Genomic DNA, 25,463 nt, shown 5'->3' with positions numbered 1-25,463 from the left:
TGGTGGTATCTGCGGCGGTGTATGCTTCCTCCACTCAACCACCCTCCAACCTCTGTCTCGCAATCAAGATGTGTCAGCAGCAGCACATCGCCAGCAGTCGGTGTCGCGCGTCGTGGCAGCACAGCGGTGGGCAAGCGTCAGCAGGCCGTGCTGAAACTACTCAGCTTAGGAGAGAAGAGGCACACGGCCCACGAACTGCTGCAGGGTCTGACAGAGCAGACTGACCGCTGGCTTGCGCCGCTGAGCCTCCAACCGGGCATGGTCGTGTGTGACAACGGCCGTAACCTGGTGGCGGCTCTGCAGCTCGGCAGCCTCACGCACGTGCCATGCCTGGCCCACGTCTTTAATTTGGTGGTTCAGCGCTTTCTGAAAAGCTACCCACGCTTGTCAGACCTGCTCGGAAAGCTGTGCCGGCTCTGCGCACATTTCCGCAAGTCCCACACGGACGCTGCCACCCTGCGCACCCTGCAACATCGGTTTCATCTGCCAGTGCACCGACTGCTGTGCGACGTGCCCACACGGTGGAACTCTACGCTCCACATGTTGGCCAGGCTCTATGAGCAGCGTAGAGCTATAGTGGAATACCAACTCCAACATGGGCGGTGCAGTGGGAGTCAGCCTCCTCAATTCTTTACAGAAGAGTGGGCCTGGTTGGCAGACATCTGCCAGGTCCTTGGAAACTTTGAGGAGTCTACCCAGATGGTGAGCGGCGATGCTGCAATCATTAGCGTCACCATTCCTCTGCTATGCCTCTTGAGAAGTTCCCTGCAAAGCATAAAGGCAGACGCTTTGCGCTCGGAAACAGAGGGGAAGACAGTATGTCGCTGGATAGTCAGAGCACCCTCCTGTCTATATCTCAGCGCGTTGAGGAGGAGGAGGAGGAGCATGAGGAGGATGAGGAGGAGGGGGAAGAGACAGCTTGGCCCACTGCTGAGGGTACCCATGCTGCTTGCCTGTCATCCTTTCAGCGTGTATGGCCTGAGGAGGAGGAGGATCCTGAAAGTGATCTTCCTAGTGAGGACAGCCATGTGTTGCGTACAGGTACCCTGGCACACATGGCTGACTTCATGTTAGGATGCCTTTCTCGTGACCCTCGCGTTACACGCATTCTGGCCACTACGGATTACTGGGTGTACACACTGCTCGACCCACGGTATAAGGAGAACCTTTCCACTCTCATACCCGAAGAGGAAAGGGGTTCGAGAGTGATGCTATACCACAGGACCCTGGCGGACAAACTGATGGTAAAATTCCCATCCGACAGCGCTAGTGGCCGAAGGCGCAGTTCCGAGGGCCAGGTAGCAGGGGAGGCGCAGAGATCAGGCAGCATGTACAGCACAGGCAGGGGAACACTCTCTAAGGCCGTTGACAGCTTTCTGGATCCCCAGCAAGACTGTGTCACCGCTCCCCAGTCAAGGCTGAGTCGGCGGGAGCACTGTAAAAGGATGGTGAGGGAGTACGTGGCCGATCGCACAAAGGTCCTCCGTGACGCCTCTGCCCCCTACAACTACTGGGTGTCGAAGCTGGACACGTGGCCCGAACTCGCGCTGTATGCCCTGGAGGTGCTTGCTTGTCCTGCGGCTAGCGTCTTGTCAGAGAGGGTGTTTAGTGCGGCTGGGGGAATCATCACAGATAAGCGTATCCGCCTGTCAACCGACAGTGCCGACAGGCTTACACTCATCAAGATGAACAAAGGCTGGATTTCCCCAGACTTCTCTTCTCCACCAGCGGACAGCAGCGATACCTAAATAATACGTAGGCTGCACCCGCGGATGGAAGCATCGTTCTCTATCACCATCAAAAACGTGGACCTTTTAGCTTCATCAATCTGTGTATAATATTCATCCTCCTCCTCCTGCTCCTCCTGCTCCTCCTCCTGAAACCTGACGTAATCACGCCGAACGGGCAATTTTTCTTAGGCCCACAAGGCTCAGTCATATAATTTTTGTAAACAATTTTTATACGTTTCAATGCTCATTAAAGCGTTGAAACTTGCACCTGAACCAATTTTTATTTTAACTGGGCTGCCTCCAGGCCTAGTTACAAATTAAGCCACATTAACCAAAGCGATTAATGGGTTTCACCTGCCCTCTTGGTTGGGCATGGGCATTTTTCTGACGTACATTAGTACTGTTGGTACACCAATTTTTTGGGGCCCTCGCCTACAGTGTAATCCAATTAATTTTTTGCCCACCTGCATTAAAGCTGACGTTACATCAGCTGTGCTGGGCACTGCAATGGGATATATTTATGTACCGCTGGTGGGTTCCAGGGAGCCACCCATACTGTGGGTCCACAGGGAGTTGTAACTGCATGTGTCCACTTCTAAAGAACCCCAGTCTGACTGGGGCATGCAGTGTGGGCCGAAGCCCACCTGCATTTAATCGGACGTTACCTCAGCTGTGATGGGCACTGCAATGGGATATATTTATGTACAGCCGGTGGGTTCCAGGGAGCCACCCATGCTGTGTGTGCACACAGAATTCCCATTGCGGAGTTGTACCTGCCTGTGACTATTTATAAAAAACCCCGGTCTGACTGGGGCATGCAGGCACCTTGACAGAATGAATAGTGTGTGGCACATAGGTTCCCCATTGCTATGCCCACGTGTGCAGCTCCTGATGGCGGTGGCACAGGATTATTTTTCTCATTGCTTCTGTACAGCATTGTGGGCTATCGTCCTGCACCTTTTAAAGAGGGTCGCTGCCTAGCCAAGCCAACCCTCTGCAGTGTGTGCCTGCTGTTCCTCCTCATGGCAGACGCACTTATAAATAGACATGAGGGTGGCGTGGCTATGAGGGCAGCTGAAGGCTGCGCAGGGACACTTTGGTGTGCGCTGTGGACACTGCGTCGTGCGGGGGGGGGGGTTGGGCAGCATGTAACCCAGAAGTGGCAGCGGAGTGTCATGCAGGCAGTGATTGTGCTTTGTTGGAGGTAGTGTGGTGCTTAGCTAAGGTATGCATTGCTAATGAGGGCTTTTCAGAAGTAAAAGTTGTTGGGGGGGGCACTCTTGCCGCTATTGTGGCTTAATAGTGGGACCTGGGAACTTGAGATGCAGCCCAACATGTAGCCCCTCGCCTGCCCTATCCGTTGCTGTGTCGTTCCCATCACTTTCTTGAATTGCCCACATTTTCACAAATGGAAACCTTAGCGAGCATCGGCGATATACAAAAATGCTCGAGTCGCCATTGACTTCAATGGGGTTCGTTACTCAAAACGAACCCTCGAGCATCGCGAAAATTTCGTCCCGAGTAACGAGCACCCGAGCATTTTGGTGCTCGCTCATCTCTATTTAACAAATTTTAGTGATTTTTGTTTTTAATATTCCATGCCAGTAAGTATAAAAAAAAATCCTAAAATCTTAAAATAATTTGGTATTTCCCGTTCTGTACAGCAGCCTCATGAAACATAGAAATAATAAACTGGAGCGGAATGACTTCTATAAGCTCTGACCATCACCTGTTGTAAATGGTGGATCCTGTGTTATCTATATATGTTTCGCTTTTCATTGTAATCCTGTCTGTGTTCATAATGAGATGACTGCTGGAAAGTGAAAGAGTGAAAGCTGCAAGATATAAGATTTTGTTCTTAATATACATAGTGATTTGGAAAATGTGAGAACAAAAATAACTGAAAATTTTTAAAAAATACATTCGACATAAAGACTTGCTTTAACCCGTTACAGACCACAATATGCCTTTTTACTGATCTCACTAATGGGCTTTAAACCTGCACATACATCTTTTTAACAGCTAGGCTCTGCTTTAAAGGGGTTGTCCCGCGGCAGCAAGTGGGTCTATACACTTCTGTATGGCCATATTAATGCACTTTGTAATGTACATTGTGCATTAATTATGAGCCATACAGAAGTTATAAAAAGTTTTATACTTACCTGCTCCGTTGCTAGCGTCCTCGTTCCCATGGAGCCGACTAATTTTCGGCCTCCGATGGCCAAATTAGCCGCGCTTGCGCAGTCCGGGTCTTCTGCAGTCTTCTATGGGGCCGCTCGTGCAGAATGCCGGCTCCGTGTAGCTCCGCCCCGTCACGTGCCAATTCCAGCCAATCAGGAGGCTGGAATCGGCAATGGACCGCACAGAAGCCCTGCGGTCCACGGAGACAGAGGATCCCGGCGGCCATCTTCAGCAGGTGAGTATGAAGACGCCGGACCGCCGGGATTCAGGTAAGCGCTGTGCGGGTTGTTTTTTTAACCCCTGCATCGGGGTTGTCTCGCGCCGAACGGGGGGGGGTGGGGGGGTTAAAAAAAAAAAAAACCCGTTTCGGCGCGGGACAACCCCTTTAACAGTCAGGAATGGAGAAACCTCAAATCCTGGCAGTTCAACTCCTTAAATGCCACAATCAATAGCAACAGTAGTATATAAGCATATGACAGATGGAGGAGACTCCCTCTGTCACCCATCAGCATCCTGCAAAGCAATTGCAATGTGCCAATGGGTTCCCTTGGCATCTGGAAGTCTGAAAAAAGCCTCCATGTCTGCCATATAATTCAGCCTATTAGGCCCCACTTCCTGTGGAGTCTAATAGGCTGCTGTCAGAGGCATTATAGAATGCACTACAAAAGTGATGCACTGTATTATCCTAGCAATCAAGTAATCACATATTCAAGCCTCCTTCAGGGACTAAAAAATTTCAATAAAGTTTAGCGTAAAGAAATAAAATCCATTTGAAAAAAATATGCATTTTTCCCACATAAAAAAAAAACATTTTAAATGGATAAAATACCCCGAAAATGTTTTTAAAAAGCAACACATAGTAGGGAATAACCACATTCATAATGACACAGACAATGAAAATATTTTATTTATCTCACTTGGCGAACGTCGTAAAAATAGTTTTAAAAAGTTGTGCCAAAATTGGTATTTTGCTTTTACTTGCCTCCCAAAAACTGGGATAGAAAGTAATTCAAAAGTCACATGTACCTCAAACTGGTACCAATAAAAACTTCAACTATAAGTGCAAAAAACAAGCCCCCACATAGCTCAATTACCTGAAAAATAAAAATGTAATAGGTCTTAAAATGGGATGATGTAAAGTAATTTGCTTTTCTTTAAAAACATGTTCTTATTGTGCAAAAGTAGTAAAAAAATGAAAAATCTATGCAAACTTGACTTCACAGTAAGCATGCTGATCCAGATAAGAAAGTTATCATATTATTTTTACCGAATGGTGAACTCTGTCAAAACAAAACCCCAAAACAATGGCGGAATTTCTGCTTGTAATAAAAATTATACAACACACTATATGTACTCCAGAGTGGTTCTATTAAAAAATACAACTCGTCCCCCCCCAAAAAACAAGCTCTCATATGACTATGTCAACGATTTGTGCCTCTTGCAATGCGACAATGAAAATACCTAGGTCCTTATGGCACAAAATACGCTGTTCTCATAGGGGTTAAAAAATAGGACCCTTTCTGATGTCACATTTTCTTTAAAATGTAAGTAAAATTCATAGCATTTTCCCAAATAAGAAAGTAATATTCATACTCTGCCATGAATTGAGGTAGTCTTATTGGTTAGAAGTAAGAAAGACCTAAAGAAATTGGGGTAATGACTGTGAGTGGTGTGCATACCATTGTACGATGCCTGCATGTACCTACAAAACTGTACAATAGCCTACAGCTATTAAAACTTCTGTGTTCTTTAACATTATATAATTGCCACGTGCCCCTATTTAATTGTCTATTGACTTTTGTGCAGATCATCCAATGTTATAAATGCCATACATAGAACTTTGTTTATTTTGCTAGATCAGAATCGTATATTGGAAGACACATTAACTAAGATGGCCCTCGAAAAGCCAGAATGTCAAAGGATCATTCAACAGTTGCCTAGCTACAATGCCTACTTTCATTGTTATATTCACGACAGTAAATGTTAAAGGACAATTGCTTTTGGATTGTAAGAAACATTTTGCAATGTAGATTTCATTTTATTGAGAACATTTTAGTGAGAAATGATAAATAGCAGCAGTTACGTATCACAGATGAAGAACAGAGATACACAGTAAGTATCATTTGATGGTTTGTAATGAGCCCAACACTTCATCCTTCAGCCAGGGGTACAGTCGACACCTGGTTTGGGTTTTGCCCACCTTTAACCGAAACACTAGATGGTCTCGGGCTGACTTACCAACCTATTTGGCTACCTGATCCTACTGTTAGGAGTTACTACTATACCAGTTTTTCCCCAGTAATGAGAAATTCATCATATGTATTGGCCCACACACTGCCATTGTAGAGTAAAATTATCTATTGCTATGATGTAATGTTGCATAAAAAATGTGATGTTGCTCAGAATTCCCTCGGTCGGTAGAAATCCTTCCAATGGCTTCTAATGTGTAAACTACAGATAACTGTCTTCTTTTCCGAGCGTTGGACACAGCTAAACTCCCTCCCCCTCCCTTGTTATCCTGCTCCCATAGGAGTCTATGGAAACTCCTACGCATCATGCAGCAGAGATAATTTAATGTCACCTTTCAAGCCCTGCCATGGGGCTCCAAGCTGCCATACTAGCTCATTGGCACCCTCTGATCGTACTGCAAAGGATACAGATGGAGTGCAGGAAGGGGCCTACCCTGATTGTGGCAGTTACCGGCAGCTGGCAGCTATCAGAAAGGGCAGGAATTTAAATGAATTAAATACAAGTTTGGTTACATGCACATGGGCATTTAAAAAGTTGCGCCCAAGACTGGGGTGCAACTTGAAATTGATAGCACACGGAAATCCCATTTGTGTGCTGCAGTCTGATGTGCAGGAGACTGAAAAATCAGACAAGAATAGGACATGCTGCAATTTTATTTCTCCTCCGACTGTTCACCCGAGGAAAAAAAAAGCCCACGTGCATACACCCAATCAAGTGAATGGGTGCTATTTCCATCTAATTTTCAGACCAATATTTTGGTCTGGATATCAGAAGGAAAAAAGACTGTGTGCATGTACCTAAGGGGTTAAACACATGCGTGTGTTTTTGTCCCAGTATGCGGCCGTGATAATCGGGACAAAACAAAACCATTGATTTTAACGGTTTTGTTTTCACTTTCAGGATTCTCATCCATTAATAGTCTAGACGAAAAAGAATAAGACTTTCCAGGGCAAAACCTATCTTCCTGTGCTATGGTGTGGAGTTTGAATGGCTGTAGAAAAAAAAACCTCCTTCATGCACAACTATGCTCCATAACGGCGAGCATATTTGCGCATATGGCCGTATGGCCTCATACTGAATCTTTTTCAACCAAACTTTATATTAATCAGCTCAGCATCTTCTGTGCTATAAGATGCCACCTCCACATCAGACACCATGTTAAGTGTGATGGGTTCCCTTTAATATTCTTTATAACTATACGGTTTCTCTTTTACCGGCCATTCACTTTTAGAGAGTTATACCAATTCTTCAGGTCAAAGAACAATGTCATTTACTCATTGTTCTGCGACCTAAATACAAGAACCTAACTTTCAAAAGGTGGAAAAAAAAACCTTTAATGTTGATCCAATACAGTTAAATAACATTCACATTATCAGTTTGAAATATATTTCTTATTGCAACAAAAAAATAAACTTTTCCACTTTCCGGGTTTGCACTGTTTAGGGATAAAGCAGACTAATCGATGACTATTTACAAGCACTGTTGCATCGTGTTTACTAAATCATTTATCACCAATATTATTTCATAACATACATACATGTAAAAAAAATAAAGAAAAAAAATAAATAAATATATATACACATACCTTGTGAATTTCTGTGGGTACCAAATATTTCTGCGGGTTCCAAATATTTTGTTCTAGAAACAGTTGGGGTTAGCCCTTTCCAATCCACCGTCTGACATCTTCCAACATTCTGATTGAAGCCTGGTCAGCTCCGATGTCGGAAGACGTCCGGCAAGGTAATTGTATGTTACTGGCTGCTCTTTTGTCTGGGTCCTCTCCGGCATGTCACATACTGCAGCTCTGGCTCTAGGCAGCAGATGGCACCATTGTAAAATGGCAGAAAGAGAAAGCCCCCTAGGAAACCCTGAATCCAAAATTGGATTGCAAAGGGTTAAGAAATATCATAAAAGAGCTTGTACTCACCTGTCCTGGACCTTCGCAGCTCCAGCACTACATCGGCTGGGTCTGCTTACTTCCTGCAGTCAGTCTGTATAGGGCCTCAGTCACACGGGCGCATCGCCGATGCGCCCGTGTGACTGACAGTTAGAAGACGTCCGTACCTGAAGACAGCCGTCTCTCTCCAGCGCTGATGAAAGAACACATGACCGGCAATGGAGCCAGTCACATGTTCTTTCCTCTGGCGCTGCAGAGAGACGGCCGTCTTCAGGTACGTTCATCTCCATCCTGCAGTAACACGGGCGCCGATGCGCCCCGTGTGACTGAGGCCTAAAGCACGTCACACACTGCTACAGCCAATCACAGTATGCAACTAAAGCCCAGTTATCCATAATCTCTTGCCATATCCTGTTCCCATATAGGCTGACGTCTCCCTACAATTGCTCTTTAACCACTTAAGGACGCAGACCTTTTTTTAATTCATTTTCATTTTATTCTCCCCACTTTAAAAAAAAATCATAACCCCTTTATTTATTCATCAATGTAGCTGTCTGAGGGCTTGTTTTTTTGTAATGTACCATATAATGTACTGAAAAAAAAAGTGGAATGAAATGGAAAAAAGACACATCATCTTTGTGGGAGAGGGGGGGTCTTGTTTCTATGTTATACACACTGCAGAAAACTGACATGGTAACTTTAGTCTATGGGTCAGTACAATTACTACGATGCAAAATTTATATAGTTTTTTTGCTGTACTACTTTTAAAAAATAGAATAAGTGGAAAAAAATTCTTTTCTGCTGCCATTTTCTGACAGCCATAACTTTTTTATTTTTCTGTTGATAAAGTTGTATGAGGGTTCGTTTTTTGAGAGGCATCCTGTTGTTTCTAATGGTACCTTTTTGGAGTACATATGACTTTGTGATCCCTTTTTATTTTCACAATTTTTTTTGTCTCCATAGGGGACTTGAACTTGCGATTGTTTGATCGCTCCTCTACAATGTAATACCATAGTATTGCAGTATACCATGATCTGACAGGCAGTCTATCAAGCCACATTACAGGCATGGCATGATAGGTAATCTGCAAAGGCAGCCCTGGGGGCTTTCAGAAGGACCCCGGCTGCCACGGCAACCAAATGGCACTCCACAATCTTATCCTGGATTGGGCCATTCATGACAAGCTCTGACGGTCAAAATTGCTGCCAGCATTTAAAGGGTTTACAGCTGCTGAGATCTCTGAAATAAGGGGGCTGCAGTTCTCACCTGTGCTCCTTCAGCTACCTTAGCTGCCAGTTGGATTCTCTCGCAGCTGAAGACAGATGCGCCCGTGTGACTGACAGTTAGAAGACGGCCGTACCTGAAGACAGCCGTCTCTCTCCTGCGCTGATGAAAGAACTCATGACCAGCAATGAAGCCGGTCACATGTTCTTTCCTCTGGCGCTGCAGAGAGACGGCCGTCTTCAGGTACGTTCATCTCCATCCTGCAGTAACACGGGCGCCGATGCGCCCCGTGTGACTGAGGCCTAAGGCACATCACACACTGCTACAGCCAATCACAGTATGCAACTAAAGCCCAGTTATCCATAATCTCTTGCCATATCCTGTTCCCATATAGGCTGACGTCAGTTGGATTCTCTCGCAGCTGAAGACAGATGTATATATTTCTATAGAAGATGTCTTGGGTGAGTGCTGCAGCACCCTCATTTCAGCAATCAACAGGGTTTCAGCTCCTTTTGACATGTCACTAAGTCATTTAATTGACTGTGGCATTTAAAGGGTTAGTAGCTCCAATCAGTGGCAGTGCTGATTGGAGCAGTTGTGGGCGGGTGTCAGCTGTAAGGAACATCTGACACCCGCATTGTATTGAGCAGGATGGACCCCCAATCCCCCCTCATACATACCCTGAATGCACAGGACATAACAGTGGGTCCTGCATCATTAAGGGGTTAGGGAATATCTCATGTATTTAATTTCTATCTTATTAATTAGTTGTAAGTCTGTAGAAGATAAATATGCTGTTTACTATTACTTTACATGTTGTATCTATTTTATTTCTCCAGGTTCCAGAATGTCCCTGGTGGCAGCCATATTAAAGATAAACACTTCTTTCCTCTATTATATACATCTAATCTACAGTATGGTGTGTGTTCTTTATGCATCTGCAATGAATGAATGTACTTGACAGATAGATCCCAATACAGTATTACAAAAACCAGGGAGAGATACATATTGAGCTTTATCTGTGTGAAAAGTGTTACTGTACTGCCTTAGTTAAGCCTCAGAGAAATACAAAAGAGTTATCATAAAATCCCCTGATCTCTGCTGAAACTGCCCGCCCCAATCTACACAGGAAAGTTAACTACTGAGCTGCAGAAAACAGGAAATATCAGCTGGCAGGAAAGTGGCCAGTGTGAAGACTAGAATATTTTTTTTTCAGTTCGTAATGGAAGCTTGACATGACACAACAGATCCTAATGGCAACCAATGAACCTCATTGGCTTATAATATTGTCTGTTTAAGCTTCCTTCAAGGTTTCCTTCATTTTTATGGCAAGAATAGAGCAGTTTGCAACCAGAGTGATGGAATTGCCATTGGAACCTCTAAATGAATCCCCAAACGGCCATATGAACAAAACTTAAAGAGACTCTGTCACAATCTTTTTGCACCCCTCTCTGAGTACAGCATAAGGCCTAATTCACATGAGCACTGTGGGCGCGCATTAGAGGCATGCATCGAAAGCGCTTATGTAGAAACGAACCAGTGGTTTCCTATAGAACCGTTCAGATGAAAGATTGTTAGACACACTAAATTCGCGCACCTAATAAAGATAGGACATGCGAGTGCAAACTCGCATCTAAGCTCTGTGGTGCATGCAAAGATAGGACCTGACCAATCTTTGGTACGTGCTTTCCATAGACTCCTATGGGAGCTGAAAAGCACGTACCACGCACCTCGGATCGTGTGAACAGGCTAATTCAAGTAAGTGGAAGTAACCCGTCCATGCAATCTTTTGTGCAGTATAGCCGCGATCTTTGCACGCAGCTATACTGTGCACCCACAGCGCTCGTCTGAACAAGCCCTAAGGTAGTGCCTGTCACACTGATTATAGTGATATGCCTGCTATGCGTATCTGTGCAGTAGAGATGAGCGAGCGTACTCGGATAAGCACTACTCGCTCGAGTAATTGGCTTTATCCGAGTATCGCTGTGCTCGGGTCTAAAGATTCGGGTGCCGGCACGGAGCAGGGAGCTGCAGGGGAGAGCGGGGAGGAACGGAGGTAAGATCTTTCTCTCCTTCTCTCCCGCCCGCTCTCCCCTGCTCCCCGCTGCGACTCACCTGTCAGCCGCAGCGGCACCCGAATCTTTAGCCCCGAGCACAGCGATACTTGGATAAAGCCAATTACTCGAGCGAGTAGTGCTTATCCGAGTACGCTCGCTCATCTCTACTGTGCAGTAGTTTTTTTTTAGAAACTTGCCTTTTATCAGTAGCAGCAAATGCATAGAGGACTACCTAAAATAGTCCTTGATATTCATGAGCTCCATCTAGTTCCACCCACCCTGCCATCCAGCCATTGATTGATTGCTATTTGCCTAATACTGTGCATAGAGAGAGTTGCCAATTATTGTCTGGAGGGCGGGGTGGGAATGGCTAATTGCAGCTCATGAATATGCAGACTACTTCTGTGTCTGGCTGCTGCTAATAAAATGCAAGTCTCTCTAAAACTACTGCACAGATCCACCCAGCAGACATATTACTGTAATCAGTGTGTCAGGCACTACCTTATGCTGCTTTCAGTGAGGACTGCAAAAAGATGCTGACAGAATCTCCTTAATAATGATTAGACTTGGGAAAGCAAATGAGGATAAATCCACCATCCATGCAAATGTTAAAAAAGCATTTTTTTTTAAACTTGGAAATGTGATATTTAGCTATTGATACGTGTAATTCTCTGTTAATTTTTGTGGTTTCTGCTTTTTGTTGACTTTGAAGAAATAATACATTTCAAGTGTAAATGAATAAATGAAAGAATGACCCTAAACCAATGTGACCATGAACTTTTAGAGAGTGACATGGGCTTACAGGAATAAAAGGTAAAAGTTGTCTGGAAGTAAATTATTTACAAATGATGCCAGGCATCGATTAGGAACATTGACTGAAATAGCTTCATTGAGAATGACTGTACATCAGCCAGTTAATCATAAACTACGTGGCCCACTGACTAAGGGAAGCTCATCAACAAAAACGTTTACTGCAATGTGCTGCGCCATATTTTACATCAGTGTTGGTTTTGTATTTAAACATTATACATATTACTGTATATAACCAAGGCTACATTCACATTTGTGTCGGGGTTCTGGTTTTCTGCTCTCTTCAGGGAGCAGGCAAAAGCGAATGCCTTGGCCGAATGTCTACATCGAACAGTGCCGAACGGACCCCATTGACTATAATGTGGTCAGTTTGGCTTCGGCTCAGCTACTCGGAATGTAACTAGAAGAAAATGAGCTGCATGCAACAGGTTTGGTGTATGTGATGCAGTGCATTTTTTGTGCTATTTCCCCAATTGTGCACCACTGAGGCTAGAGTCACACAACCATATTTACGCCTGGAAAATTTGTGCGCGCAGTGTGCAGTGAATAGAGCCCAATGATTTCAATGGGTTTGTTCACATGCGCATATTTTTCCTGCACATTTCGGTCATACAAAAAAAAATGTAGCATGCTCTATTTTCCTGCACATTTACACACCAAAAGTCCCCATGGAATTCAATGCAAATGTGCGAATGTGCAAATGTGCGCGCAATACACTGGGAGATGCCTGAAACACTGCATAACTGCACAGTAAAAAGAACACATCTGGAACTCATCAGGCCTCATGTCCACGGGGAAAATAAGAATTAAAATCCGCAGCGGATTTTAACTCTTCTCCCGCGCGCGGATCCGCACCCCATAGGGATGCATTGACCACCCGCGGGTAGATAAATACCCGCGGATCGTCAATAAAAGTGATTTAAAAAAAAATGGAGCATGAAAAAATCTGGACCATGCTCCATTTTCATGCGGGTCTCCCGCGGGGACGGCTCCCGCGGGCTTCTATTGAAGCCTATGGAAGCCGTCCGGATCCGCGGGAGACAAAAATCATATTTTACTCACACGCTCCGGTTCTTCTCTTCGGCGCCGCGCCATCTTCTCTCAGTCGCGGCCGGATCATTTTGCTTCGGCCCGGCGCATGCGCGGGGCACGTCACCGACGTCATCATGCACATCCGCTGAGCCAAAGAAAGAAGATCCGGCCGCGACGAGAGAAGATGACGCCACAGCGAAGAGAAGAAACGGAGCGGATCGGAGGTGAGTTTATTCTCATTTATTCTTATTTTCAGCCCTCATGTCCGCGGGGCAGGAGTGACCCGCTACGGATTCTCCATGTAGAATCCGTAGCGGATCTGATTTTCCCCGTGGACATGAGGCCTTAGACTAATTATGGCTGGGAGCATCAGTGCGTATTATTTTACTCGCACAAAAAGTACAGTAAATTACTCTAATGCGCAAGTAAAAAAGCAATATTTATTCTGCAAAAATTGCTGTGCTTGTGCGTGCGCAAATACACGTATACTCATGACTTAATAAATTAGGTGCATTCTGCTATAGTGCGTGTATATTCCGACTGGAGCACGAAATGCCAGTCTTGATAAATCTGTCCCATTGTGTTTATTACATATACAGATGGTGTGATCAGATAACAAAAAGTCATTGACGAATGGGAAAGAGCAAAAATGAAGAAGAAATCTAACTGAACAGTAGCTGGATGCACAAGAAGATCCTTTTTTGCACCTCACCGTACAAAGGACATGTGGCACTGTAGAAAAGGAGGCATTGCATACAATGTGCCCCATGGCACCAAATTTTGGAACAAACAATAGTTTAAAGGAAGCCAACCAAGAGGTGATATAAAATTAGCCAAGTGTCTCAAGACATGCCAAATTTATCATATAACATAAACCACTGTGAGAACTTTGGCACATCTTGTTTAATTTAATGCTGTCTAAATCTAAAGGGATTGTGCCACAATTTCCAAACTATCAATTGTTCACAGGACAGAGGATAACTAACTGATCAGTGAGCATTGACCTCCTGGACTTCCACTTAACATGGGGGTCCCCAGTGTCATGGAGCAACGGTCAAATATTAATTTCAATAGGCCTGCCAGTGATAGTCAAGCACTTGCAATTGACAATCTTAGGGCTCGTTCACATGGGCAATGAAGCAATGCTGATGAGCAATGGAAAAAATGCGCTGCTGTTCGGTAGTTCGGGGACAAGAGAGAAAGATCGCGGCAGCAGCCCCAAAGTCCCTCTGAATGGCAAGCTTTCACTTTTTAAATGTCTTGCTGTAAGCTCCTGTTAGTCCCCAGCAGAGATGAAGGGAATTCCTGCCGGTGGTTTCCCTTCATCTCCCAGGGGGATCCCTTTATGTGACTGGGGTTCCTTTCATCGCTGGGATGAAGGGAAGCCCCAGGGAGCTGAAGAACCCATATCATGCAGTCATATAATGCTCATACAATTCCGACATGCAGTGCCATATAACACAGACACACAGTGCGCGATGAAGGTCAAGATCTATATTTTCGTGCAGCAAGAAATTTCAGTTACTGAATTTCAGTCTTTGATGTCCTATCTGTTTAGGTGCGATTTTTTTTGTGCGCCTAAAATTCCTTCATTTGAATGTTTCCATAGGAAACCATTGGCTGTAACAGTCGCGTTTTTTGTACATGTAAGTTAGCTGCGCAAATTCCCTTGTGTGAATGAGCCCTTAAGCAGTCTCACTGAAATGAATAGAGTGTTGGCATGCATGCTTGACATTTACTGTGGGACATTTGGGACCTTCATTTTCTCACCAGTTGGACCGCCACTGATAGTTGTGCCCTATTCTGTGGATAACTTTAAATCTTGGTACAACCCCTATAAGACGGTATTTGTTATGACCAGCAGGAATTCTCTTGCTGCATCATCATCTCCTGTTTTCTAACTTGTTGTTGGACAGTAGCTATGCAACTGTTTCATTTGGAGTGGATCAGCTGACTTCACTGCTCAATCAAGGATTTTTAGGGAGGAGTTCCTCACTGACTATCCTGCTTTTATGTATCCCTGGGTTCTGCCGTGTGGTTGCTGGTGATAATAGTAACAATGTGCATTTAAATCTAGCATTTCTTTTTAGGTTCTAGTAACTTATAGTAGTCTAGTTTGTTCCTATTAGTTTGGTCTTGTTGATATGTCGGTGTGGTATAGTCCTGTCTTGTTTCCTAGTCTCTTGTTTTTATATGCTGTTATTTCTAAAATCTGAGAAACCCAGGTATATCTTGATTATTTAGCTTGTCAGTTTGGCTTCTGAGACCTAGGGTTCTCTTGTTCTCAGGGATAGTATCTCAGATATATTGGTCACCAATAGAGACAGCTGGGGACTACTCAGGTACAGTGCTGTCTATTAGGGTCAGTGTCAGGAAAAAATTAAGAGCTAGAGTTAGGAATAGGATTTCTCTGTTATTTATTCTTGTTCCATGTAATCTTCTCCAGTCTTTACTGTCAGTTTCATCATCTGCTTACATCACCTTCTGCCATTTAATGGTGAGCCCTTAGTTTTTCTTCCTTCCTTCCTTCCTTTCTTTCTTCCTTCCTTTCTTTCTTTCTTTCTTTCTTTCTTTCTTTCTTTCTTTCTTTCTTTCTTTCTTTCTTTCTTTCTTTCTTTCTTTCTTTCTTTCTTTCTTTCTTTCTTTCTTTCTTTCTTCCTTCCTTCCTTTCTTTCTTTCTTTCTTTCTTTCTTCCTTCCTTCCTTCCGTTCCACTGTAAGTAGCTGCTATAGATAAAGTCAAGTCCTGCCATTTAGAGTCCAGCCAGTGTTTTTACAGTAATTTGCCTCATGATATTTGGTTGTACCTTGTTTGACATTAATGTTAAAAAAAAGATGCAGTAGCTGTAATACACGTACTTTGGATAAATAAGTTACATGAGCCGTCACAAGGTCACTCTATATCTTTGCCAGCTGCTTGCCTAATCAAGGTTTTAGCAAAGACAAAGTCAGTGTTGGTTTTTCTATTACATAACTTCTATTATTGCAACATACGGTATTATGCAGATCTGTGTACCGTGTTCTATGTGAACTGGTAAAACATTTTTCTTTTATTTATTAAGGCTATGTACACACGGGCAAGCGCAATAATGCACCCAGAAACATGACGCGTTATCGCACTCGCCAACACGTGATTTCATGCCTCTCATCGCTACTATGAAGTAGCGATCCTCTGGCATGGCTTTCAGGTACGTTAGAGGATCGGCAAGTGTTTCCCATTGTTTTCAATGTAAATCTTGTGTCCCATTGAAAACAATGAGCGATGTGTTCGGAGGAACGTGAGAAGATAGGACATGCTATAAATGGAGTTCACATTCGCACGAGATTCGTGAGTCTCGCAAATCACAAATCTTGTGCGAGATTCTCAGCCATGTAAAACCGGCTGAAAAAGAGCATCCAATGCATCAAAAGAGTTTGGAAAAAAAACAAACTCTTGCCCTAGACTTGCCTGATCTGTAGCAGAAATATGAAGGATTTCTGCCAAAAGTTGCCTTAGAAGATGCTACGGTATTGCACATGTATTAGCCACATTCAATAGAACTAATCAACATATACATATCCCAACACGAATTCTGCACCAAGAAGTAACAAGTTACTATTTTCTCCATGACGCGGATTTCAAATCCTCTGAAGACTACAGCGCAGATTCCCATTCAGTGCATGGGAAACCGAATTAATGTGGATCTGCAGCAGAATCTGCACAGAATTGGCATAGATTCTATGCTGATCTTGCATCTTATTCCATCAGTGAACACTGCCTAACATGGCCGTTATCATATTTAGGGTGGCCTCACAACATTTTTGTGCAGTGAAGGAGTATATTTTGCATGCGTGGCTACACAGATATTGTGCGTATTTGTGCTCATGTGGGTGAGGAAATCAGCCCACCCTGATTTACATGGCCATTAAGCCAAGCAAGGTGCTAGTGTTCGCAGGTATGTGCAACATTTTGCGTATACTCACGCGTACATATGTGCAAATTTGTGCACCTGCATAGACTGCTATGGTGACCTTTTCAGTTGAAAATGCGCGTTAAAATAGATCATGTTACGTTTTATTTCATGCCCCCAAGATAAGAATGAATCCATTGAAGTCAATGGGTTCTATTCTCTGCGTATTGCGCGCACAATATGTCTATCTGAGGCCGCACTTAGGGCAGCTTCACACGGGTGTATTTGCATGCGCAATACGCAGAGAGCAGAATCCACTGATTTCAATTAGTTCGTTCTAATGACCTTTTTCTTCTAACAATAGATTTTTTTATTGGTGTTTCAAGTACATTTTAAAGAAACATACAAAAGATTTCACATATATAACAAAATTTGGGTATATAACTTCTGTTATAAATTTTTATTTTAGCTTCTTTTCATTTACTAATGCATCTCTTGTAGAAATCTTACTTCCTTGAACCAAAGAACATAACTAAAAGTTATGAAGATGCTCCATTCAGTCTCCACTATAACGTAACAAGAAACAAATCTGGAATAACATCATAGCATACTTTATTTGTGTGTGAATTTCCGCACCAAGGGTCCCCGTAGAAATCAACGGGAAGGGGGGGGGGAGTGCAAATGCACATGCAATGTGCAGTGGGATTCGCAATATGCTGAGCAATTCCGCAATGAAAAGAACACATCTGGAACTCATTAGGTTGTGTCCTGTGCACAAAAACCATGCCCTGCGAGCGCAAAAAGTACAATAAAATATGCACATGCACAAAACAGACTTATAGCGCTAATATGTTGTGCTTAGTCGCGTGCAAAAATGCATATGTAGTGTGAAGCCGCCCTTAGTGCTCAAATCTAAGGAAAGACAGTTAATAAAAATGCAGCTACATTCTTGAGGGCTCAGTCAGACAGGCAATTTTTTTGTGCACATGTTATGTGCGTTTGTGATTCACATCTATTAGAACGAATGCTTTCCAATGAAAGCAGTCACATGTCCGTTTTTTACATACAAAAAAAATTCGCACCTGTGAAAAATAGGACAGCAATTTACAAACGCACCTAAAATTCGCACATATAGTGCTGCCCCATTGAAAGCAATGGGAGAACATTGCGCTCCTGTGCCACAGCTGTGGCAGGGGAATTCGTCATCCCGCAGAGAGTCCCCTTGTCACTGAACACTGTGACAGTGCTGTCACAGTGTTCAGTACTGAGGGGACTCCCCATAGAGGTGAAGAAATCCTCGGCCACAGCTGTCACAGCTGTGGCAGAGGATCGCAATCTTCTATGAATGTTTTCAATAGGTTGGCGCTGCTGCCGCCGGCCCCATTGACCGCAAGGTGAAACCCCTGGATGTGAAAGCATCCAGAGGTTGCACATCCAAAGAATCCCCTGCTGCAGCTGTCAAAGCCACAGCAGGGGATAGCGATGGGACCGCACGTTATGTGCGAATTGTGTAACCGCACAAGAAATTTAAATTTAAAAATACTTGTGCCCCTTTGGTCACATGAATTTTTTTTGATGCGTTTTGCGGGTTTTTTTCACGCACCTAAATTCGTGAAAAAAACGCTCGTCTGACCAAGCCTTTCGTTTATTGATTGAACAGTGTGATTAGTGTTATTTAGGCAACTGCTGACAGTGTTAGGCTGGGCTTATATGATTGGGTCGGATTCCACATGTGGATTTCTGCAGTGAAAGACCTGTGATTCTTCGTGGAAAATAATTGAATGATTGCGTAAAATTGTGGATGCGTGTGGTTTTACACAAGAATGCACGCGTATGCACAGCGTATCATCTTGCAGAAGAAAGATCTCTCTCTCCTCTCCAGCCAGCATTCCAGCTTTTCTATCTATTCTCCTATCTAGTTGCGAACATTTTTGCTGCTCACATGCAATGTTAATTGCGTATGGGCTGTGGATCGCTTGCATCCGTCCACACAGAATCTGCAGTAAAATAGAGCATGCTGCGATTTTACTTCCGCTCACGGCATACACAAATCGTATCCGCGAGTGTGAGGGCAAATTCAAAAATACATGCCTTACAATGCCCATGTGGACGGCGATTGCGGAATCCGCAACTCAAATCCGTTCGTGTGAGCCTGCCTTATATCGATACCTTACGGCACTGTTATTTGGACATTGTACAATAATACTATTTGGACACTATATGATACCCCATGGGGAAGGCAATCCCATTGAAGATGCTCCATCCAGTCTCCTCTTTACAGTGATCCTGCAGTAAGAAGGAAGAGAGGCGCACAGGATCCCCGTTCTCAGGATCAGTGAGGTTCTCAGTGGTGAGACCACCGTGGATCAGACTTTTATCACCCATCCTATGTGTGATAGTGTTTATATGGTAGCTGGATGTTGTGACATGGTTAACTGGAGGGAAATAATTGTTCATTAGATGTGAAGGACAAGGGATATGTAAGAAGAAAAAATGATATCAAGCATTGATTGGGAATGAGAAAAACTTGGGTACAACATCAAGCACTTATCATAGTTGCATAATAGAGCTGTTCTGTATATTGCTTTCAAATCAGACATTACTGATGGTACTGGTGATTTACATTACACTGCAAGCAGAACACAAAAACCGTGCTGACTGACTGTTCCACATGAGTCAAAAACAACAAAACACAATCTGGAGGGTGGAGAAGAGCGGAATGAAAAGATCTAACTATTGTCTAGAATGTGGCAATAAAAAGTACATTGAAAATGCTGAGTAAAATCCATAGTAAATGCAAACAAGGGGCACAAATTAGTAGTTCACTCATTCTTTCTAAAGTTTATTCCCCTTACTGTATGCAGACAAGAAATCTACAAGAGCTAACTTAAACATATCCCTCTTTTTAATTTAGGCAATAGATGTGCATTAATAAACTTACTAAATTGCTTCAGAAACTATCTATCTAGTTCCTAATATTTAAATTAAAAAAATTATTAAAATGGGTTTTCTGAGGCTAAAAAGAGAATTGAGATCATTCCGTTAATCTGACAGAAGTCTGGAAATTTTGGCAATACTGCATATCGTAGTGCTAACAATGTCTTCCTAACAATAGTCAACATACAAATTTCAAAAGAAAATAAGAAACTTTTTCTTCCCCATATCCCTCTTTAGGCCTTGAATGGAAGAACCAACATATCTTAAAGTTATTGGTTATCCAGTAGAGCATCAGTTAGATACAAGGATGGAGCTAGTTAGAGCAGTGGAACCTTAGGCACATTAGCATCAGGTTATCTTTAGCATGTTAGTACACTTAACAGAACATTGGTGGACTAATGACAAGGACATCAGCATCGCCACTGCTGACATCATGGCTGCATCAGTGACAGATCCACAAAGAGCATGGGAAAATAGGTGCTGCCCTATCTTTCCCGCACGTAGTGAATACTACATGAAAGTCCTATTTTTTCTCTGTACAATTAACAGCCAAGAAAAGAGCTAGTGAAAACAAACCCACTAAAGTTCTATTGAAATCAGTGGTTTCGTTTTGTCCCATTATGCAGCCATGATTATCTCGGCTACGCTCATCTGAAACTGTCCTAACCTTGTATGCCTGGTCACAACCATACGGTTGGTTAAGCGTTTTCTTTCACTCGAAGGTAGCACACTACATTCAGTTCAACATAGACCAAAGTAGGAGACTTGTATCACTGCAGCCCTTTACTTCCTCCCTGCCGCAGCAGCAAGAGCAGTAAGCTATAGAAATACAGCTAAAATAACTTGCGTATCTTAATTAAATATGCTTCTATAGATGGAACTTGCTAGTTAAAAAACGTTTGTAATTACAAGATCATTGTGGGTCTGTAGAGAAAACCTGCTGGTTAACAAAGTCCTGTACTTACAGCATCATGTATACTGATTCAAGTAGTGTTTAGAAGTGTACTAACAGTAAGGCTAATTCCACACGGGCGATCCCGATTTTGACAAAATCGCATCTTTATTCACTGCACTTTGTGAGCACCAGCGATGCTTTTTTTTTAGAATAATCTCACATCACATCGCTGCCGCCTGTGAGAAAACCGCACGATTTTTTGTCACAAAAGTCAATGGGATTTACAATGTTAAAATTGCATCGCAACACGCGCTTGTAGCACTGCAATGTGATAAAAAGAAACCTCCATTAGAATACATGGGAGATAAAAAAAAAATTACATTATGAAATTAGTATCAAAAGTATCAAAGTAGTTGACTCATGCATGGAACGTCTCACATTAGCTTAGAGAAAGTTATACAAATATTTCTCGGACAACAAAATATGAATCGGAATGTTAAAGAGACGCTAGTATTGATGATGCCTATTATATATAATATATACATAAATATATATATATAAATATGTATATATATATATATATATATATATATATATATTGTATATGCATATAAAATGTATACTGTAAAATAGGCAAGTGGACATATGTCCATATTTTGTCATGCACCTGCCACATTATTCCTCTGATTGACTCTTATTGGTTGGAAGGAATATCCAACATAATCTAGAGGCATCAAACAGTAATAGATGAAAGCGCATACGAACAATACAAGACGGCTCTAATATTTTGACTAATTGAATCTCGTACAAAAATAAAAGAAATGTCTTTGTTCTCACCTGTCTTTTATATATGGTACTGTGTTTGGTTAGGCTCTACAAACAACAGAATTGTGAACGAGCAAAGAAGATGACGTAATGTGCTGTATGAGGCTTTTATCTTTTCAGGCCGAAGCGTATAGGTTTAATGTTCAATAGGACATTATGTGAAGCCTTTAGAAGGGTTTACAGCTAGAGAGAAAATAACATGATTATTATCTCAATGGACCAAGTAAGGCCCAATGTCCACAGAATCCACAAATCAAGCTGCCCATAGGGAAACATGGACGTCCACAAATTAAATAAAGCATGCAGATTTGATATGCAGACCTTTTGATCTGGAAAAAAAATTGCAGCATGCTCCATTTCAGTGCGGATCCCGAATGGACCGCGTGTTTCGCAGGAAAGCAGGTGTTTTAAAAAAAAAACCTCCACTGCGCATGTGCGGCGGCACATCTGCACTGAAGAAAATGAAGACTTGGATGGGTAAGTAGAGGACCCGCAGTTTTCTCAGCTGCGGGCAAGGTCGGATTCTGCTGCTGGCTCCCGTATGTGGAATCCGATCTGCCCGTGGGCATGAGGCCTAACTCAAAAGCTGCAAGGAGTGTTTGTAGGCATATATATTTTAAATGTTTGGAGACCTGTAACTCAATAAGCTCTGATTCACATGAGCCTAGGCGTATTTGCGCGTGCATTTGCGCCAGGATTTTACACATTGGGTATCTCATATTTGCACGCACAACTATGTCTTTTACTGTACTTTTTGTGAGTGCAAATGATTTGCATGGTTCTGTACATTTAAATGGTTAATATCCCCCTAATTATAGCCATTTAACTGTACGGGACAATGCGAATCATTGATTGAGAGTGGGAGGAGAGTTCTATCTTCACTCTGTGAGTGCCTTTTTGTTCAGGGAACCAAGAGTGTGCTAACACAGAGCCACATGGAAGCACCTTTAGCTTCCATGTAGGTGAAGAGAGGAGAGAGAGAGCCGTACAATAATTCTGTACAGGTACCAGTTCACACTACAGGCTTTTCCTGTGTTGCCATGCAAAGTTAGGATCACCGCACAGAGGTATGTGATTGAGTTACACCCATGCACCTGCCATGTGGGGTGTTTATTGTTTAAGCCTTCCTGTCAATAATTGTCTGCCAGAGAGTCTGCGGAGTGACCCCTACGCCTTCCTCCTCTGGAGTGCTCCCTGTCCAGGGGAGGTGCTGTGCAGATAACGTTGACCGTAGGACCATTTATATTCTGTGTATCCTCCCTGACCTCTGAGCTCTAGCCTGCTAAAAGTGTATTGTACCTGCCTTACCCTGAATACCTGTTGTAAAAGTTTTATTCATTCAGTAAAAGTTATACCAGGCCCTAACCGTTCCTGGGGACCTGAGGTACAATACAAAAGTCTCTGCATTCTTTTTTCCACCGCGTAACATACTGGTGAGTGGGAATGGTGGCGTCACCATACTACTACTTCTTCCATCCCGTTTATTGACATTCCCTATCATAGGGGTGTCGAAGCTGGCCTGTGATCCTGCTCTGGTCTTGGCTACGTGTCATCCCTCTGGGACCAGAGCTTGGTAAATGCCACTGTGACTAGCCAGCACTTATCCCTCCCAGTTCTTCCCGTTGGTCAGGTGCCAAGGGTCACCCCTCTGGGGTGTTGCAGCCGTTGTGTGTAAAAGAGCCTTAAGGATGAATCAGGGCCTTTAGCTAATAAAAAAGTATCCTTAACTAAACTTTAATGTGCCCATACACTCATGGTGCTCATTCAACTGGATGCTTATTTGGTTGACAGAATTTCCACCAGACTCACCCATATACATGCATACTCACCTTGGCTGTGCATGCATGTGTTTTGAAAGGATATGGAGTGTAATCTGTGGCCAAACACTTTTAGCAACAGGTTTTCTCTTGTGAGAACATAAGGATCTGACATATAAAATTCTACATGCCAGATCATCTCTCAATGTCTCAATCCAAAGAATATACAGAATGGAGGCTTAGATAAAACTATCAACATAGATTACTCTTCATTAGTACATTGTTTATTCTTAATGAAGTTTACTTCCCTGACTGACTGAGAGGTATCTGTGGCATATTAAAAGTATCTCTCAGGCCTGTTTCATGTGGCTGTAGGCGTTTTTAGGTTTGCCCGTGAGAACTGGTGCACAAATCTAACGTTTGTGCGCCCGTTCAGACGGCAAGGGCCCGGCGCATATACGTCGAGGCCACAATACCGTTGCCTCCCCTTCCCTCCCCCTCACCTCCTCTCTCCTTCCCTCCGGCTGTTTGCAATGAGAGTGGGAGGGATGGGGACAGAGCTAAGCACACGCCTCCTCCCCGCCCCTTGTCTGCAGCCAGAAATGGGAGGGGGCGGGCCAAGGCTGAGCTCAGCTCCGTCCGCACCCTTCCTCCTCCCATTGCAAACAGCCGGAGGGGAGAAGAGAGGAGGAGAGAAGAGGGAGGGAGTTTAGCAATCACACTGCTAAACTCCCTCCCACCTCCCTTTTCCAGCTGCTGTTACTGGCTTCTATAGGAGCCCATGCAGTGGCCAATGAATGCCGGATGAAAAAATGGTTCCAGGACTATCTTTTTGCTCCCACATAAAAGCGGCCAATAGACGCTCGTGTGAAAGAGCCCTTACTAGGTGATATACTCATGCATTGCACAGTGATTTTATGAATATCAATCCTAGAATATACAAAGCAGGCACAAAAATGAGCCCAGTACCACACTCTTATGGAAGCTGTCTAAAAGAAAATCTGTGTTGCCCATAGCAACCAAGCACAGCACAGCTTTCATTTTACATCAGCAGTATAAGACATAAAAGCTGAGCTGTGATTGGTTGCTATTGGCAACAAAAATTACAGGGGAAGTTGGTGAGCTTTCGATTTTTAATTATGCCAGTATTCATCGCCTGGTGCTGAAGAAGGCTCATGCTAAATTTCACTCAAATCGGACCAGAACTGTGGATTTGTGTACGTCACAAACAAACAGATTTTGCATTTTATATAAAAGATTTGGGGCTTGAAGTCTCTCATTCTACATTTGTGTAAAGTATTTTACACCATTATGTTTCATCTCTTCCTCTTTGTCACTTGACTTATTTTTGCTTGTTGCTTCTCACTTTTCTTTACTCTTCTATCTGTGTAATGATGAAAGTGGAAAGTAAACTTTTTAGGTACTTCACCTAATTCCGTCAATTGGTTTTGACCTGCTATTCTACATTGACTCTGCTTATAGTTTTCTTTGGTTTGTTGCTATATCTTTCACTCAAGTTTATTTAATGAATTAATTTATTGTTTTCAGTCTTGCTCTTTGTTCTTTAGATCCATGGCACTATAGGACAGGGCGAGCAGGTCAAGGGGCGTCTTCTACATGCTTTTATTTACCCTTTTGTCTTCTTAAGGTACCTTTACACAGGGCAATCATCACACAAATTCAGCAAATTTGGGTGCAAATCGTCCCATATACAGGGCACTAAGTGAGAAATCACTTACTTGTTGGAGTCGCTTGGCTTTTACCAGAACTAAAAAACAAGTGATTATCGGGCCGTGTATACAGTAGTTGCTCAATGTTTGAGTGACTCCTCCTTACTATGAAAGGACGCCGGCCACTCTGCTTTCATTTACTTGAATGACTATAACTCCTGTGTAGAACACAGTCAGGGGATAGTCCATGGGACGGCTGTCAGGTGCTTATGTGCCTAACAGTCATCCCATGTAAAGGTACCCTTAGGC

This window comes from Eleutherodactylus coqui, chromosome 3, assembly GCF_035609145.1.
Source record: "Eleutherodactylus coqui strain aEleCoq1 chromosome 3, aEleCoq1.hap1, whole genome shotgun sequence".
Lineage (NCBI taxonomy): Eukaryota > Metazoa > Chordata > Amphibia > Anura > Eleutherodactylidae > Eleutherodactylus > Eleutherodactylus coqui.
Note: the sequence above shows the minus strand (reverse complement) of the source record.